The sequence below is a fragment of the Ambystoma mexicanum genome, chromosome 1q (genome assembly GCF_040938575.1).
Source record: "Ambystoma mexicanum isolate Mex_15411 chromosome 1q, UKY_AmexF1_1, whole genome shotgun sequence".
Classification (NCBI taxonomy): domain Eukaryota; kingdom Metazoa; phylum Chordata; class Amphibia; order Caudata; family Ambystomatidae; genus Ambystoma; species Ambystoma mexicanum.
The window spans coordinates 564,392,397-564,409,909 of record NC_090922.1 but is presented as its reverse complement, the minus strand read 5'-3'; the positions used below and the strand labels follow the sequence as shown (position 1 = coordinate 564,409,909).

Here is a 17,513-nt window from a genome sequence, read left to right as displayed (position 1 = left end):
CTCCCAGTCTCTGTTTCCTGTGCATCCACATGTTCCCGCTGCCTGTCTCTGTTAGGAGTGTCCCCTCTTCCTGGACAGGCTCCTTTGTGCCTGCATGCTCCCTGCTCCTTGACATTCTACCTGTGCCTGTCTGTCCGGACTGTCCCCTGCTCTCGCGTGCACGTGCCCCGTTCTTGGACATTCTATCTGTGCCCGTCTGTGCCATGCTCCTGGACATCCTCCCTGTGCCTGTCTGTCCACACCTTCCCCTGTTCATGGCCATGCTCCCCTGTTCATGTCCCCTGTTCCTGGACATTCTCCCCGTGCATGTCTGTCCGCACTGTCCGTCCCCTGTGTATGGATATGCTCCCCTATGCCTGGACATTCTCCCTCTGCCTGTCTGCCTTCCTGTGCCCTGCTCATGGGCATGGTCCCCTGTGCGTGTCCTCTGCTCCTGGACACCCTCCCTGTGTCTGCCTGTCCGTTCCGTTTATGGCCATTCTACCCTGTGCATGTCCCCTGTTCTTAACATTCTAGCTGTGCCTGTCTGTCCCCTGCTCCTTGACATTCTCCCTGTGCCTGTCTGTCTGCGCTATCCCCTGTTTATGGCCATGCTCCCCTGTGCATGTCCCCTGTTCCTGGACATTCTCCCCGTGCGTGTCTGTCCGCACTTTCCCCTGTTTATGGCCATGCTCCCCTGTGCATGTCCCCTGTTCCTGGACATTCTCCCCGTGCGTGTCTGTCCGCACTGTCCGTCCCCTGTGCATGGCCATGGTCCCCTATGCCTGGACATTCTCCCTGTGCCTGCCTGCCTTCCTGTCCCCTGCTCCCCTGCGCGTGTTCCCTGTTCCTGGGCATCCTCTCTGTGTCTGCCTGTCCGCACTGTCCGTCCCCTGAGTATGGCCATGCTCCCCTGTGCCTGGACATCCTCCCCGTGCCTGCCTGGCGCAGCCCCCTTACCTCAGCGGTGGCTCTCCGGATGCGCTGCGACTCCTCTCAGAAGCTTCGGTCCATGCACACCTCCTCGGGCAGAGCGCGCGCGCCTTTTAAGCAGCCTCCGCTTATGTCAGGTATTAGAGGGATTTGCAGGGCTCTGACCCCCGGGGATAGCGGGTGGGGTGTGGCGTCTGCAGAGTCCTCTAAATGGGCTGGCCCAATATGCATAGGGTTTAGACGAGAACTCTCCTACGCAGTTTGAAATCCTATCCAGGGGGCGGCGGAGCCCGCTCCAATGACGAGACTCACATGCTTTTTGCTGTGCCTCTGACTGGGTTTCATGCTTATGACCGGATTTGGGACATGCCAGTGAAACTGATGTTGCACACCTAGCAGTAACCTGGCACACAGTTGCACAACGATACCTCCTCCCGCACCAGTGGTATTAACAATGTTTTATGCGGAGCCCCCGTTGAGTAAATATTTTGTTGCTGAGCCTTCCTAAGTAAACAAAATGCCCCCCCCCACCCCACAACCCCAGGTGCTATATCAGCTTATATTTATTTTCTATTACAGGCAGTCACTCTACGCTTTGGAAGAGCCTCGTGCACCCCTGCACATCCTTCAGCCCCCCCTGGGGGGGGGCATCCCCACAGTTTGGAGACCGCTGTCTTACACTGAGCATTGCCTGTCAACGGAACACACCATGGCTTGACCATGAATTACCTGGGATACTAGACCCCCAAACCCAAGTGATGGAAACCTCACACACACACGCACACACAACCAGACACACACCCTCAGCAAGCCAACAGAACATGCCTGCTGCAAACCCATGTGGAATGCTTGCCTGCCCGCGACACGCTGTAGCACCGTCTCCCATCGGTATGACAGTGGACTGTAACACACCTTGAGCGATGAACATCAGGCCTGGGCGAATACGTCAGGATAACGCGAACTACCTGAGTGTTGGGGTTCGAATTGCTGCCAAAACGCAAAGTTTTCCAGAAATGTTCCGGACATGTTGGGGGTTCGCCACTGTGAGGCAAATGCCCCGCTGCAGCTCCCCTCATGGCAGTGGGACATGCTCAACTTTTCTCGATTTCCAACACACTGGCACTGAAAACGAAGAAAAATACGTTTCTATTGATCTGCTGTGGGGGGTGGAGGCGAAGCCATGGGGGCTGAGGCGGGGTGGAGGCGAAGCCATGGGAGGCTGTGGAGGGGTGGAGGCGAAGCCATGGGGGGCTGTGGAGGGGTGGCAGCAAAGCCATTGGGGCTGTGGAGGGGTGGAAGCGAAGCCATGGGATGCTGTGGAGGGGTAGACGCAAAGCCATTGGGGGCTGTGGAGGGGTGGAAGCGAAGCTATGGGGTGCTGCAAAGGGGTGGAGGCGACAACATGGGGGGGCTGTGGAGGGATGGAAGCAAATCCATGGTATACTGTGGAGGGGTGGAAGGAAAGCCATGGGGGCTGGAAGCGAAGCCACAGGGGGCTGCAGAGGGGTGCAAGCGAAGCCATGGGAGGCTGTGGAGGGGTGGAACCGAAGCCATGCTGGGCTGTGGAGGGGTGGAAGTGAAGCCAAGGGGGGCTGTGGAAAGTTGGATGCAAAGCCATGGGGGGCTGTGGAGCAGTGGAGGCAAAGCCATGGGGGTGTGTGGAGCGGCGGAAGCAAAGCCGTGGAGTGCTGCGGAAGTGTAGAAGTGGAGCCATGGGATGCTATGGAGGGGTGGAAGCAAAGCCATGGAGTACTGTGGAGGGGTGGAAGTAAAGCCATGGGGTGTTGTGGAGTGTGCAACCAAAGCCATGTGGGGCTGTGGAGGGGTGGAAGCAAAGCCATAAGGGGCTTTTGAGGGGTTGAGGTGAAGCCATGGGGGGCTGTGGAGGGGTGGAAGCAAAGTCATGGAGGCTGTGGAGGGGTGGAAATGAAGCCACCATGTAAGCAAAACCATGGAGCGCTGTGGAGGGGTGGAAGCAAATCCATGGGATGCCGGGGAGGGGTGGGAGAGAAGCCATGGGGTGCTGCGAAAGGGTGGAAGCAAAGCCACGTGGGCTGTGGAGGGGTGGAAGTGAAGCCATGGGAGGCTGTGGAAAGGTGGATGCAAAGTCATGGGGGGTTGTGGGGGTGTGGATGCAAAGCCATGGGGGTGTGTGGAGTGGCGGAAGCAAAGCCATGGAGTGCTACAGAAGTGTGGACGTGGAAACAAAGCCATGGGGTGCTGGGGAGGGGTGGAAGCAAAGCCATTGGGTGCTGTGGAGTGTGCAAGCAAAGCCATGTGGGGCTGTAGAGGGATGGAAGCAAAGCCATAGGAGGCTTTGGAGGGGTGGAGGTGAAACCATGGGGAGCTGTGAAGGGGTAGAGGCGAAGACATGGAGTGCTTTGGAGGGGTGAAGGCAAAGCCATGGGGTGCTGTGGAGGGGTGGAGGCGGAGCCATGGGGTGGTGTGGAGGGAGGGAGTTGAAGCCATGGGGTGCTGTGGAGGGGTGGAGGCGACGCCATGGGCTGCTGTGGGGGGTAAGGGAGGGTGGAGGCGATGCCATGGGGTGCCGTGGAAGGGTGGAGGTAAAGCCATGGGCTGCTGTGGAGGGGTGGAGGCGATGCCATAGGGGGCTGTGGATGCGTGGATGGGAAGCCATGGGCTGCTCTGGCTGGGTTAAGGCAAAGCCATGGGAGGGTGTAGAGGGGTGGAGGCGAAGCCATAGGGCATTGTGGAGGGGTGGAAGTGAAGTAATGGGGTGCTGTGGCGGGGTGGAGTCGATGCCATTGGGGGCTGTGGAGGGTGCAGGCAAAGCTATGGGGGGCTGTGGAGTGTTGTAAGCAAAGCCATTGGGTGCTGTGGAGAGGTGAAGGCAAAGCCATGTGGTGCTGTGGAGGGGTGGAAGGGAAGCCATGTTGTGCTGTGGCAGGGTGGAGGCAAAGCCATGGGGGCTGTGGAGGGGTGGAGGCGAAGCCATGAGGGGCTGTGGAGGGGTAGAAGCGAAGCCATGTTGTGCTGTGGAGGGATGGAGGCAAAGTCATGGGGGGCTATGGAGGGGTGGAAGAGAAGCCATGGCGTGCTGTGGAGGGGTGAAGACGAAGACATGGGGGCTGCAGAGGGGTGGAAGGGAAGTTATGGGGTGCTGTGGCGGTTTGGAGGTGAAGCCATGGGGGGCTGTGGAGGGGTGGAGGCAAAGCCATGGCGGGCTGTGGAGGGGTGGAAGCAAAGCTATGGGGTGCTGCGAAGGGTTGGAGGCGACAACATGGGGGGCTGTGGAGGGGTGGAAGCAAATCCATGGGGGCTGGAAGCGAAGCCACAGGGGGCTGCGGAGGGGTGGAAGCGAAGCCATGGGAGGCTGTGGAGGGGTGGAACCGAAGTCATGGGGGGCTGTGGAGGGGTGGAAGTGAAGCCACAGGGGTCTATGGAGGGGTGGAAATTAAGCTTTGGGGGGCAGAGGAGGGGTGGAAGCAAATTCATGGGATGCTGCGGAGGGGTGGAAGCGAAGCCATGGGGTGCTGCAGAAGGGTGGAATCAAAGCCACATGGGCTGGGGAGGGGTGGAAGTGAAGGCTTGGGGGGCTGTGGAAAGGTGGATGCGAAGCCATGGGGGGCTGTGGAGGCGTGGAAGCAAAGTCATGGGGTGCGTGGAGTGGCGAAAGAAACGCCTTGGGGTGCTGCAGAAGTGTGGAAGTGGAGCCATGAGATGCTACGGAAGGGTGGAAGCACAGCCATGGGGGGCTGTGGAGGGGTGGAAGCAAAGCCATGGAGTGCTGTGGAGGGGTGGAAGCAAAGCCATGGGGTGCTGTGGAGTGTGCAAGCAAAGCCATGTGGGGCTGTGGAGGGGTGGAAGTGAAGCCACGGGGGTGTATGGAGGGGTGGAAGTGAAGCCATGGGGGGCTGTGGAGGGGTGGAAGCAAATCCATGGGATGCCGGGGAGGGGTGGAAGTAAAGCCATTGGGTGCTGCGGAAGGGTGGAAGCGAAGTCACGAGGGCTGTGGAGGGGTGGAAGTGAAGCCATGGGGGGCTGTGGAAAGTTGGCTGGGAAGCCATGGGGGGCTGTGGAGGTGTGGAAGCAAAGCCATGGGGGTGTGTGGAGCGGCGGAAGCAAAGCCATGGAGTGCTACAGAGGTGTGGAAGTGGAGCCATGGGAAGCTATGGAGAGGTGGAAGCACAGCCATGGGGGGCTGTAGTGGGGTGGAAGCAAAGCCATGGAGTGCTGTGGAGGGGTGGAAGCAAAGCAATGGGGTGCTGTGGAGTGTGCAAGCAAAGCCATGTGGGGCTGTGAAGTGGTGGAAGCAAAGTCATAGGAGGCTTTGGAGGGGTGGAGGTGAAACCATGGGGGGCTGTGAAGGGGTAGAGGCGAAGCCATGGAGTGCTTTGGAGGGGTGAAGGCAAAGCCATGTGGTGCTGTGGAGGGGTGGAGGCGAAGCCTTGGGGTGTGGAGGGAGGGAGGTGAAGCCATGGGGTGCTGTGGAGGGGTGGAGGCAACGCCATGGGGTGCTTTAGGGAGTTTGGGGGGGGGGTGGAGGTGAAGCCATGGGGTGCCGTGGAAGGGTGGAGGCAAAGCCATGGGGTGCTGAGGAGGCGTGGAGGCGATGCCCTTTGCGGGCAATGGATGGGTGGATGGGAAGCCATGGGTTGCTCTGGCGGGGTTAAGGCAAAGCCATGGGAAGGTGTAGAGGGGTGGAGGCGAAGCCATGGGGCATTGTGGAGGGGTGGAAATTAAGTAATGGGGTGCTGTGGCGGGGTGGAGCCGAAGCCATGGGAGACTGTGGAGGGTGCAGGCAAAGCCATGGGAGGTTGTGGACGGTTGGAAGCAAAGCCATTGGGTGCTGTGGAGGGGTGGAAGGGAAGCCATGTGGTGCTGTGGCAGGGTGAAGGCGAAGCCATGGGGGCTGTGGAGGGGTGAAGGCGAAGCCATGGGGGCTGTGGAGGGGTGGAAGTGAAGTTATGGGGTGCTGTGAAGGGGTGGAGGTGACAACATGGGGGGCTCTGGAGGGGTGGAAGCAAATCCATGGTGTACTGTGGAGGGGTGGAAGCAAAGCCATGGGGGCTGGAAGAGAAGCCACAGGTGGCTGTGGAGAGGTGGAAGGGAAGCCATGTGGTGCTGTGGCAGGGTGGAGGCGAAGCCATGGGGGCTGTGGAGGGGTGAAGGCGAAGCCATGGGGGGCTGTGGAGGGGTGGAAGTGAAGTTATGGGGTGCTGTGGTGGTTTGGAGGTGAAGCCATGGGGGGCTGTGGAGGGGTGGAGGCAAAGCCATGACGGGCTGTGGAGGGGTGGAAGCGAAACTATGGGGTGCTGCGAAGGGGTGGAGGCGACAACATGGGGTGCTGCAGAAGGGTGGAAGCGAAGCCACGTGGGCTGTGGAGGGGTGGAAGTGAAGCCATGGGGGCTGTGGAAAGGTGGATGCGAAGACATGGGGGGCTGTGGAGGCGTGGAAGCAAAGTCGTAAGGGTGCGTGTAGTGGCGGAAGAAACGCCATGGAGTGCTGCGGAAGTGTGGAAGTGGAGCCATGGGATGCTATGGAGGGGTGGAGGCACATTCATGGGGGGCTGTGGAGGGGTGGAAGGAAAGCCATGGAGGTCTGTGGAGGGGTGGAAGCAAAGCCATGGGGTGCTGTGGAGTGTTCAAGCAAAGCCATGTGGGGCTGTGGAGGGGTGGAAATGAAGCCATGGGGGTGTAGGAGGGGTGGAAGTGAAGCCATGGGGGGCTGTGGAGGGGTGGAAGCAAAGCCATGGGGGCTGTGGAGGGATGGAACCAAATCCATGGGATGCCGGGGAGGGGTGGAAGTGAAGCCATGGGGTGCTGCGGAAGGGCAGAAGCAAAGCCACGAGGGCTGTGGAGGGGTGGAAGTGAATCCATGGGGGGCTGTAGAAAGGTGGATGCGAAGACATGGGGGGCTGTGGAGGTGTGGAAGCAAAGTCGTGGGGGTGCGTGGAGTGGCAGAAGAAACGCCATGGAGTGCTGCGGAAGTGTGGAAGTGGAGCCATGGGATGCTATGGAGGGGTGGAGGCACATTCATGGGGGGCTGTGGAGGGGTGGAAGGAAAGCCATGGAGGTCTGTGGAGGGGTGGAAGCAAAGCCATGGTATGCTGTGGAGTGTTCAAGCAAAGCCATGTGGGGCTGTGGAGGGGTGGAAACGAAGCCATGGGGGTGTAGGAGGGGTGGAAGTGAAGCCATGGGGGGCTGTGGAGGGGTGGAAGCAAAGCCATGGGGGCTGTGGAGGGGTGGAACCAAATCCATGGGATGCCGGGGAGGGGTGGAAGTGAAGCCATGGGGTGCTGCGGAAGGGCAGAAGCAAAGCCACGAGGGCTGTGGAGGGGTGGAAGTGAAGCCATGGGGGTGTGTGGAGCGGCGGAAGCAAAGCCATGGAGTGCTACAGAGGTGTGGAAGTGGAGCCATGGGAAGTTATGGAGAGGTGGAAGCGCAGCCATGGGGGGCTGTGGTGGGGTGGAAGCAAAGTCATGGAGTGCTGTGGAGGGGTGGAAGCAAAGCCATGGGGTGCTGTGGAGTGTGCAAGCAAAGCCATGTGGGGCTGTGGAGGGGTGGAAGCAAAGCCATAGGAGGCTTTGGAGGAGGTGAAACCATGGGGGGCTGTGAAGGGGTAGAGGTGAAGCCATGGAGTGCTTTGGAGGGGTGAATGCAAAGCCATGTGGTGCTGTAGAGGGTTGTAGGCGAAGCCATGGGGTGGTGTGGAGGGAGGGAGGTGAAGCCATGGGGTGCTGTGGAGGGCTGGAGGCAATGCCATGGTGTGCTGTCGGGGAGTTAGGGGGGTGGAGGTGAAGCCATGGGGTGCCATGGAAGGGTGGAGGCAAAGCCATGGGGTGTTGTGGAGGGGTGGAGGCGATGCCATGGCGGGCAATGGATGGGTGGATGGGAAGCCATGGGTTGCTCTGGCGGGGTTAAGGCAAAGCCATGGGAGGGTGTAGAGGGGTGGAGGCGAAGCCATGGGGCATTGTGGAGGGGTGGAAGTGAAGTAATGGGGTGCTGTGGCGGGGTGGAGACGAAGCCATGGGGGACTGTAGAGGGTGCAGGCAAAGCCATAGGGGGCTGTGGAGGGTTGGAAGCAAAGCCATTGGGTGCTGTGGAGGGGTGAAGGTGAAGCCATGGGGGCTGTGGAGGGGTGGGAGGGAAGCCATGTGGTGCTGTGGCAGGGTGGAGGCGAAGCCATGGGGGCTGTGTAGGGGTATAGGTGAAGCCATGGGGGGCTGTGGAGGGGTGGAAGCGAAGCCATGTTGTGCTGTGGAGGGGTGGAGGCAAATCCATGGGGGGCTATGGAGGGGTGCAAGTGAAAGTCATGGGGTTCTGTAGCGGGTTGGCGGTGAAGTCATGGGGGGCTGTGCAGGGGTGGAAGCAAAGCCACAGTGTATTGTGGAGGGGTGGAAGCAAAGGCATGGGGGGCTGTGGAGGGGTGGAAGCAAAGCCATGGGATGCTGGGGAGGGGTGGAAGCAAATCCATGGGGTGCTGCAGATGGGTGGAAGCAGAGCCATGGGTTGCTGTTGAGAGGTGGAGGCGAAGCTATGGGGTGCTGTGGAGGGGTGAGGGCAAAGCCATTGGGGGCTGTCTCGTGGTGGAAGCAAAGCCATGGGGGGATGTGGATGGGTGGAAATTAAGCTACGTTGTGCTGTGGAGGGGTGGAAGTGAAGCCATGGGAGGTTGTGGAGGGGTGTCAGCAAAGCCTTCGGCTGCTGTGGAGGGGTGGAATCGAAGCCATGAGGTGCTGCAGAAGGGTGGAAGCGAAGATACGCGGGCTATGGAGGGGTGGAAGTGAAGCCATGGGGGGCTGTGGAAGGGTGGATGCTGAAGACAGTGGGTCAAAAGCCAAATAGCCTTCTAACTCTTATTTGTCAAAAAAGAGACAACACAGAATGATTGTGGTATGCCAAATACAAGGTAACCCAGTTTTATTGCAATATAGACTGGGGGAAACAGCAAGATTAAATGCCAAGCTCTCACTGAAGGATTCACCACAGCTCAACATGAAACAACATGTTTTATAGGAAATATGATGTCACAGTTATGAAAACCTATCACTCCTGGTCATTGGCTCCCTCTACTAAGCTACATATAGAATCCTATATGCTCCCAACTAGTTATTGGTCACCCTTATCTAAGATCCCACTCATAAGCCTTCCCATAAAGAAAATGTGCTACTCATCATATTTGAATATTATTGATAGGCTCTACATTATTTTTGCGGTGAAAAAAGACATGTGTTCATCGGTTAACAGTTGGTCGATCAAACTATCCATGAACTGGCTGCATGATGACATGTTCATGTAGATAGGAGAGAGAGTGAGCGAGAGAGAGAGAGAGGACAAGCGTATCGACTTTAGTTTTTGATTAAATTAAACAGCCCAGGTTATCTCCCTTGCATGACGTCGCCAAGTCTCAAGGACTTGTTCTCACAACAGTGATCGCCATTCTGCTCTTGACACATTTATGAATAACTATTTTGTAAGTCATGCTAATTCCACCCTGCCAAGATTTCATAGCAGCAATTAGTTGTCTTTTTAGCTGCATCGCGTTCCTCTGTCATGCCTACCCGATCACAGAGGCATTAATCTGCCAACTACTTATGACTTCCTGGGATGTTCAGTATGTCCCATAAACTTGAAATGGGCTGTGTGTTATTGTAACTTAATTTATGTTGACAGCTGGAGGCACACAATGGTATCTTGTTCTGCCATGTAACACTCCCCTACAACACCTTTGCTTTTGACATTCCTTTGATGCAGCTACCATCTAGTTGGCTACAGGATTTTCCCTGAATTAGATGTATTTCTTATCTGGGCTTTTTCCTTAAAGCTGTAGAGCTCAATATCCTGCTGTGCTGGTGCAAAACATGGCAGCTACTTGTCACATTAAGCTCCTCTGTAGGACACATTTGCTCTGCATTTATTTGCTATCTACCGAGTCGTGGTGCATGCCTGGATCATGATATATCTATCTATGGGAAGGCTGCAACCTCATCCTACCTAAATAGCTATGCTGCCCTACTTGTCTAGTGAGCCCCCATCCTGGGTACACACCTCCCTTTAACCTAGTCTATTCTATTTAAAAACAGACTATATGTGCAAGCTAATGCCTTATCTGTCCTATAATTGTATAGCAAAACAAACTGTACTTTGTGCCAGCTGCATTTCCAGGAGAATTTAAAGTGCAGTTTCAAATGTGTCCTTTCTGATTTTGTAATTCTGTTTCTCCTGAGGAAGGCAGGGGGGCACATGCTCTCTAGTCAACAATTGCCACACTACATTCCCCCCTCTGGTCGAGTCATCGACCACGCTTTCATTTTGTCTCATATTATAGCCATCCTTGGGCAGCCACACTCTCGTTACCACCCTCACGTTACCTCCTTGTGCCACGTATTCTGCTGGATTGCATGTCATAAGCCAGCACTCGCCATTGTCATCACATTTCATCCATTGCTCATTGTAGTTAAGGGTATCTTTTGGGCATGTAAACAATGTTCCAGGTTGTCTAGTTTGCGGCCCCAATAGGTACATGGGACAGTAAATTTCATCATCAGTTGGAGTGTACTGATGTACGGTGTCAGCCACATTAACCATTACTGTCATTTAGAGTGCCTTCTTGACAGTCTTTTTACATTGGTTTATTGCTATTCTCAAGATGTAAAACGCCATTAGGACCAGTACCAAAATTGCCAAAAGAAATTTGAATGCATATGTCAGCCAGTTAGGCATCCAGGAGAATAGATAACTGAACCAGCTATTGTCCTGTATGTTATCCAATTCCTCCTCCATTTTATCATGCAGCTCTTTGGCTTCTGTCCAGGTCCCATTCTCCTCATCATGTGCGGGTACATCTGTACAGCAGCTTGGCCCTATTTATGCGCACACTCATCCTTCCATGGCTGTGAGGAGGTCCTGAACATACTTGTTTTGCAGGGTCCTCAATCAGACCGCACTTAACAACTCCTTGATGGCATTAAAGCCTTTAATTTTGGCATTAATAGTTTGTAACAGTTCCCACCTAGTTATCTGGATCAAATGTGAATTTGGTGCTGCTTGCAGGCCAGGCATTAGAAAGGATGTGAAGAACGTTGTTGTTTTACCAAATAACTTATGAGTCTCTGGGATTTCATCGAATGCAGCATTGGCTTCTTTGGAAAAATAGTTTGTTATTTTTGTGCGTTTTAGGCATAGGGATCTTTTCTTCCTGTTGTGTGCCTTTGATGGAAAAGTCCCAATGTCAACCTCACTTTGTGGTATAACTAATGCTGAGGCATTTAGTAGCACTATTCTACATATACCAACCCAGTTGGGTGGAAACTGCATATAAGCTCTTGTACCGCAGGCCCAGTAATGGTCCATTAGTACAGCTGTGCTAACTTTTATACCTGGTAAATCCATAATGCGTTTGCACCCTTCATTGTCACCAAGCTTTACTGAACCATTATTTCCAAAGCATAATGTTGGTGCTTGTAGTTTGGTTATTTGTAGTGGTCCTGCTTCATCTTCTACCCATGTTAAATATTGTGCAGTTTCTTTCCATTCCTCGCGGCACACTCTGTCTGCATTTTTTATCACTTCTATTGGTGCAGTCCATATTGCCTCTGCTTTGCATCCCATTATTCCATCAACCCCTCCCCTGAGGAATATACTTTCCCTTTTATTTGTAATTGTGGTCTGTCAGCACAATGAGGTGTTAAATTAAATTGGACATCTGTATATCTTAATATTTTGTGATCCACTACTTCAACATCTCTTTTTGGACCTGATAGTATGTACTTGAGCACCTTACTTTTCATTCTTATACTCTCCATCATGTGTGCCTCTTTTACATAGTTGTCTACATATGGGAATTCTGATCCTCTGAGGCACTTCATCATGGCTGATTGTCCCTGAACTTGTCCTCTTGTCTGGCATAATGCGATATACCAAGCAGTGTGTTCTGTACTCAGGTACTTCTTGAGGAATAAATACTCGAGAGGCTGTCATGGCATAGCGGATAAGTGAGCAAACAAAGCAGCTTTCCCTTGATCTCTCTCTCCCCACCTTGTCCATTGACCAATACCATTCGTTTCACTCAATATTTATGGAATTATCAAAATACCTTCTCATGAAATACTCATCATCTGCAGTCCTGGTATATGTCTGGCACATTATATATATACCTATCGGTAAGCTGCAACCTCCCCCTTCCTACATAGCCAAGCTGCCCTACTTGTGTATTGAGTCCCTATCATGGGTACACTCCTCCCTGTCACCTAGTTTATTCTATTTAAAAATACACTTATTGTGCAAGCTATTGCCTTATCTGTCCTCTACTTGTGTAGCAAAATTAACTATTCTTTGTGTCAGCTGCACTTCCAGGAGAATTTAAAGTGCACTTTCAAATGTGTCCTTTCTGATGTTGTAATTCCATTTCTTCTGAGGAACGCAGGGGGGCAAATGCTCTCTAGTCAAGAATTGCCCCACTACATTCCCCCCTTTGGTCGAGTCATCGACCACACCTTCATTTTGTCTCATCATATCATAGCCATCCTGGGGCAGCCACACTCTGGTGACACACCTCAAGTTACCTCCTTGTGCTAGATATTCTGCTGGACTGCATGTCATAAGCCAGCGCTCACCATTGTCGTGACATTTCATTCAGTGATCATTGTAGTTATGGATATATTTTGGGCATGTAAACAATGCTCCAGGTTATCTAGCTGGCATCCCCAATGGGAACGTGGGACAGTAAACATCATCATCAGTTTGAGTGTACTGATGTACAGTGTCAGCCACATTAGCCATTAATGTCATTTGTAGTGTCTTCTTGCCAGTCTTTTTACATTGGCCTATTGCTATTCTCAAGACGCAAAAAGCCACCAAGACCAGTACCAAAATTGCCAACAGAAATTTGAACACATCTGTTAGTCAGGTAGGCATCCAGGAAAATAGACAACTGAACCAGCTATCCTCTTCAATGTCATCCCCTTCCTCCTCCATTTTATCATGCAGCTCTTTCAGGGAGTATATGGCCTCTGTCAAGGTCCCATTCTCCTCATCATGTGCGGGTGAATATGTACGGCAACCTGGCACTATCTTTGGGCACACTCTTCCCTCCATGGCAGTGAGGAGGTCCAGAACATAGCTGTTCTGTAGGGTCATCAATCTGACCGCTCTTAACTCCTCCTTGATGGCATTAACACCTTTTATTGTGGCATTAATAGTTTGCAACAGTTCCCGCCTAGTTATCTGGATTCAATGTGCATTCGCTGCTGCTTGCAGGCCAGGCATTATAAAGGATGTGAAGAACGTTGTTTTTTTACCAAACAACTTATGAATCTCTGGGATTTCATCGAATGCAGCATTGGCTTCTTTGGAAAAATAGTTCATTGTTTGGTGCATTTTAGGCATAGGGATGTTTTCTTCCTGTTGTGTGCCTTTAAAGGAAAGGTACCAATGTCAACCTCACTTTGTGGTATTACTAATGTTGAGGCATTTAGTAGCACTATTGTACATATACCAACCCAGTTGGGTGGAAACTGCATATAAGCTCTTGTACCACAGGCCCAGTAATGGTCCATTAGTACAGCTGTGCGAACCTTTATACCTGGTAAATCCATAATGCGTTTGCACCCTTCATTGTCACCAAGCTTTACTGAACCATTATTTCTAAAGCATAATGTTGGTGCTTCTAGTTTGGTTATTTGTAGTGGTCCTGCTTCATCTTCTACCCATGTTAAATATTGTGCAGTTTCTTTCCATTCCTCGCAGCACACTCTGTCTGCATTTTTTATCACTTCTATTGGTGCAGTCCATATTGCCTCTGCTTTGCATCCCATTATTCCATCAACCCCTCCCCTGAGGAATATACTTTCCCTTTTATTTGTAATTGTGGTCTGTCAGCACAATGAGGTGTTAAATTAAATTGGACATCTGTATACCTTAATATTTGGTGATCCACTACTTCAACATCTCTTTTTGGACCTGATAGTATGTACTTGAGCACCTTACTTTTCATTCTTATACTCTCCATCATGTGTGCCTCTTTTACATAGTTGTCTACATATGGGAATTCTGATCCTCTGAGGCACTTCATCATGGCTGATTGTCCCTGAACTTGTCCTCTTGTCTGGCATAATGCGAGATGTACCAAGCAGTGTGTTCTGTACTCAGGTACTTCTTGAGGAATAAATACTCGAGAGGCTGTCATGGCATAGCGGATAAGTGAGCAAACAAAGCAGCTTTCCCTTGATCTCCCTCTCCCCACCTTGTCCATTGACCAATACCATTCGTTTCGCTCAATATTTATGGAATTATCAAAATACCTTCACATGAAATACTCATCATCTGTAGTCCTGGTATATGTCTGGCACATTATATATATACCTATCGGTAAGCTGCAACCTCCACCTTCCTACATAGCCAAGCTGCCATACTTGTGTATTGAGTCCCTATCATGGGTACACGCCTCCCTATCACCTAGTTTATACACACCTCCCTTTGTAGTTATGGGTATATTTTGGGCATGTAAACAATGCTCCAGGTTATCTAGCTGGTGTCCCCAATGGGTACATGGGGCAATAAACTTCATCATCAGTTTGAGTGTACTGATGTACGGTGTTAGCCACATTAACCATTACTGTCATTTAGAGTGCCTTCTTGCCAGTCTTTTTACATTGGCTTATTGCTATTCTCAAGATGCAAAAGCCACTAGGACCAGTACCAAAATTGTAACAGGGTGAATGCATCTGTCAGTCAGGTAGGCATCCAGGAGAATAGATAACTGAACCAGCTATCCTCCTGAATGTCATCCACTTTCTCCTCCATTTTATCATGCAGCTCTTTCACGGAGTAGATGGCCTCTGTCAAGGTCCCATTCTCCTGATCATGGGTGGGTGCATATGTACAGCAACCTGGCCCTATCTTTGCACACACTACTCCCTCCATGCCTGTGAGGAGATCCAGAACATACCTGTTCTGTAGGGTCATCAATCTGACCGCTCTTAACTCCTACTTGATGGCATTAAAGCCTTTTATTGTGGGATTAATAGTTTGTAACAGTTCCCACCTAGTTATCTGGATACAATGTGCATTTGCTGCTGCTTGCTGCCCAGGCATTAAAAGGATGTGAAGAACATTGTCATTTTACCAAAGAACTTATGAGGGATTTCATTGAATGCAGCATTGGCTTCTTTGGAAAAATAGTTAGTTCTTTTTGTACATTTTAGGTCTAGGGATATTATCTTCCTGTTGTGTGCCACTGAAGGAAAAGTCCCAATGTCAACCTCACTTTGTGGTATTACTAATTCTGGTGCATTTACTAGCACTATTTACATATACAACCCCAGTTGGGTGGAAGGTGCATATAAGCTCTTGTACCGTAGGCCCAGTAATGGTCCATTAGTACAGCTGTGCCAACCTTCAGACCTGGTAAATCCATAATGCGTTTGCACCCTTCATTGTCACCAAGCTTTACTGAACCATTATTTCTAAAGCATAATGTTGGTGCTTGTAGTTTGGTTATGGGTAGTCGTCCTGCTTCATCTTCCACCCATGTTAAAAATGTTGCAGTTTCATTCCATTCCTCACGGCACACTCAGTGTTTTTTATCACTTGTACTGGCGCAGTTCATATTGCCTCTGCTTTGCATCCCATTATTCCATCAAACCATCCTCCTGAGGAATATATTTCCCCTTTTATTTGTAATTGTGGTCTGTCAGCACAATGAGGTATAAAATTAAACTGGTCATCTGTGCATCTTAATGTTTGGTGATCCACTACTTCGACATCTCCTCTTTTTGGACCTGATAGTATGTATTTGAGCACCTTACATTTTCATTCTTATATTCTCCATCATGGTGCCTCTTTTCCATAGTTGTCTATGTATGGGAATTCTGATCCTGTGAGATACTTCATCATGGCCGATTGTTCCAGAAATTGTCCTGTGGTCTGGCATACTGTGAGATGTACCAAGCAGTGTGCTCTATACTCAGGTACTTCTTGAGGTATAAATACTCAAGAGGCTGTCATGGCATAGGGGATATGTGAGAAAACAAAGCAGCTTTCCCTTGATCTCTCTCTCTCCACCTTCTCCATTGACCTATACCATGAGTTTCGTAAAATATTTATGGAATTATCAAAATACCTTCTCATGAAATACTCATCACCTGCAATACTTTTCCTAGCCCTTCTTGTCTCCACAACTGGGTGGAATACCATTTCCTGCTCTAACTGGAAATCTACTTGTTTTTTAATCTCTTCAGTAACGTTATGCCATAGAAACACATGTATCCTATCATAATCAGTTAATTGCAGTGTGAGATAAAATAAGAAATAAAAACAACAAAAGAGAAAGCAAAACAGAAACACTGCAATAGCCATCATTTCAGTCATGTGTAGATAATTCCTGCGGCGTATTGATTGGGGTATTATGAAGATATCAGGAACATAAGGCTATGAAAACATTCAGTTTACTTACTATTGGGCAATAGTAGGTTATTATTTTTCAATGGTGAGTGAGGCAAGCTGTATTTACCTTTTTTCAAAACATTTTACAATCACATATAATGACAATAATAAAATATTTGATTGATGATTTTCAAACAACTTCCACTATTATCTGGTTCATTGAAATAAAATATAAAAATATAAAAAATAGTGCTGATAAAAACATAAAAATATAAAAAATGTGGCATAAATAGTCCCAATAAAAATGTAAAGATAAAAAAGTAGAAAAAATCATCTGTTGTAGATGTATGCTCTTGTGAAAAATAGTATAAAAAATGGTTCCAATAAAATGTAAAGATAGAAAAGTATTTAAAAAATAGTGCATTATAGATGTATGCTCTTGTGAAAAATAGAATAAAAAATAGGCCAAATAAGATGCAAAGATAGAAAAGTAGAAAGAAAATAGTCTGTTATAGATGTATGTTCCTGTGAAAAAAATGGTCCTCAGCATCAACAGAAATACTGTGCTGCTGATGTGTTCAAAAAGTCTTCAGCATCAATTCCTTTCTTACTGTTGCAGTGATAGTTCAGCATCAGTGTCCCACAAGTGGTGCAATGTGATTTATATCTTCTTTACTCTCAAGTTCCTTTTTCTTTTTCTCTTCTTTTTCAGCTTGGACTAGAGCTCTTGTCCTGGGTCTATTTTCTCTTCTCCTCGGGATCAAGGTTGTTCGGCAGGGAGACAGCACTCTTTTATCATTTTCTGTTGGTTATGTTGACCCACATAAAAAAAGTTTACAACTGCAGTAGTATTCAATTGCATTTCATCTTTTTCTGTGCCTTTAGCGATACCTGCCCACCCTTTCTTTCCTGTCAAGAAACGAAAGAGAGAGGCATTTAGTCATGGACATCAAATATTCATGTAACTTATTTACAAACACAGTGGCAGTGCTTTGGGCATCTGTCTGCGCTTGGGAAAGGTAATGGACACATGCATCCTGCAACCTGTCACCAACTCATAAGCAGTCAGGTGATCCTCTGAGCCTTGCTGATTGTGCAGGGTTAAAGGAGCCAGTGGAAGATAGTACATACAGTACTTATGCACTGTGTCACGCAATCTTGCTAATTTTGCTAACCCGTGATGCCCGAGAGTTTTGTGTGCTTTAAAATGTAAAATAAATAAATAAATAAATATCCACAACCCTCCATGAGAAT

The 17,513-nt window shown here is 50.3% G+C and overlaps 1 protein-coding gene across 2 annotated transcripts in view; it reads right to left on the bottom strand.

The window, feature by feature from the left end:
* The window catches only part of LOC138531972 (von Willebrand factor A domain-containing protein 7-like), a 174,756-nt gene extending 173,636 nt beyond the window's left edge, over positions 1-1,120 (bottom strand). Inside the window, exon 1 of one of the 2 annotated variants that reach the window (XM_069641028.1) lies at positions 940-1,120. The gene's annotated coding sequence lies outside the window, so the exon portion shown is untranslated. The remainder of the gene's footprint in view (positions 1-939) is intronic. The other variant, XM_069641027.1, reaches the window with a different exon arrangement.
* Between the last annotated feature and the right edge of the window lie 16,393 nt (positions 1,121-17,513).